The sequence below is a fragment of the Salvelinus fontinalis genome, unplaced genomic scaffold (assembly GCF_029448725.1).
Source record: "Salvelinus fontinalis isolate EN_2023a unplaced genomic scaffold, ASM2944872v1 scaffold_0434, whole genome shotgun sequence".
NCBI lineage: Eukaryota > Metazoa > Chordata > Actinopteri > Salmoniformes > Salmonidae > Salvelinus > Salvelinus fontinalis.
In genome coordinates this window covers 51,295-53,207 of record NW_026600643.1, presented here as the reverse complement: position 1 = coordinate 53,207, position 1,913 = coordinate 51,295, and the positions used below count along the sequence as shown (strand labels likewise).

Genomic DNA, 1,913 nt, shown 5'->3' with positions numbered 1-1,913 from the left:
CTCTCTGGAGCAAACACTCAGACTCAGCGCAATCACTCACACCTGTGTCAATTACCCAACAACAGGTGCGTATTCAGGCTGGTATGGCCGTAAGCGAAGGAACAACTCTTGGTACACCACATAAAGTCATGCATTTCGCAACATGATGTTTCCACAAAATGTCAACAATGTTTTGCTACAAACAAATGTTTCTACCTTTCAATTGGTCCACAAAGTGTCTTTCTCAACTGACTTGAAAGATCTCCATAAGCACGGGCAATCGACTCAAGTCATCCTCAAGCCTGGCGCCAAGCAACGGTTTGTCATTAAACAAGCAATCAAGGGAGAGCGCGGACACAGTCCCCCACTACCATAAATTATGCAATCGAGATTTCCACATTTGTGAAATTCGCAGGGGTCAGCACAGCCGGAGTGCAATGGCTGAGCCTCGCCCTGGGTGAACCGCCTTCTTGATCACGGTATCTCCCTTGCCAGGTAAGTATGAGTTACACACATCGGTGGAGGGCAAGTCTCTCCAGTGACAACATTTTCGGCTGAAGGTAACCACTTTGTGTTCTGATCATACCACATCACATCGACCTGCGTTAAATGCCGTTTAGGAATGCACTTGCAGACAGAGTGGTGAAAAAGTAGTTTATTTTGTTTCCTAGATTATATCAGTGAACCACTAGATTCCCATCATGCAACACTGTAAAAAAATCACCAATAGCTTTTGAATATCTTAACCTGTCTTATATCACAAATGTATGCGATATGACGAAATACAATCACATTCAGACACACACACACACACACACACACACACACACACACACACACAGACAAATGCATGAAACCAATTGATTTATTATCGATAACATCTCACATTCTCTTGTACTTTTGATTTACACCGTTAAAAGAAGGGTTGTAATTCCACCATGGAAAACACAGGGCCATCAGACACCAGTCCAGTTCCACTCCTCACCAGCAGTATTTCCTTTAATCATTTGAACAGGGTGAGGGAGCACAAAGCACACACAAGCTGCATTCAGTAACAATATTCTTATTTGTCTTATAAATAAAAGGCAGATGCTCCCTGGCAGGCACAAGGAACTTTGATTGTATTAAAAGGGCATGGGAGACTAGCCCATAGAAGCTGCATTTAGTCAATTCGGCATCAAATGCTTACTACAAGGTAGCGATGCTGATGAAATAATGCAAGATGACACCCTAGTGGACAAAATGCTTACAGCACCTGGTATTCCCAGGCGGTCTCCCATCCAAGTACTAACCAGGCCCGACCCTGCTTAGCTTCCGAGATCAGACGAGATCGGGCGTATTTTTTTTTTTTTTTTTTTTTTTTTTTATTATAAAAAATGTCAAAGTAATTTACAACCAAATCACATAACCACCAACAATCCTTCAACCAATTTCACTCCCTGTACATCAGAAACAAAACCAATTTTCCAAAACACCAACAACACATATTACAAAAAAAAACAAAATCAACAAAACATTACAACAAATAAAACATAATTACACCATCCTTATTCACTAATCAACTTAAAATACATAATCTAATAAACATTATACATACACCATTTCAGAAGTTAACCCTAAATCCCCCTCCTCCCTCCTCCATAGACACCAAAGTACTCCCCTTTATAAACATACTTTCAAATTTCTCTAGTTTTGCATTATACATTAATTCCACCTGCTTTCTTAAACCTGCTTTAAAGATTACCCAAACATTCACCTTTTTCCCTTCAAAATGTTTCATATTCCTTCTACAGTAAATTGCATACCTCACAAAACTCAAAACAAGATTCAACAGGTACACATTCACACCCAAACATTTCCCCACTACTCCAAATAATATTAATCTATCCCATTCAAAACTTTCTATAAACTCTTTTCTCCAGTGCCTCCACAAC

The 1,913-nt window shown here is 39.8% G+C and overlaps 1 non-coding gene across 1 annotated transcript; it reads right to left on the bottom strand.

Annotated features, from left to right (window-relative positions):
• Nucleotides 1-318: 318 nt before the first annotated feature.
• Nucleotides 319-482, bottom strand: LOC129846045 (U1 spliceosomal RNA). The gene has a single exon (XR_008758169.1). It is a non-coding gene; the product is annotated as a U1 spliceosomal RNA (small nuclear RNA).
• Nucleotides 483-1,913: the final 1,431 nt, after the last annotated feature.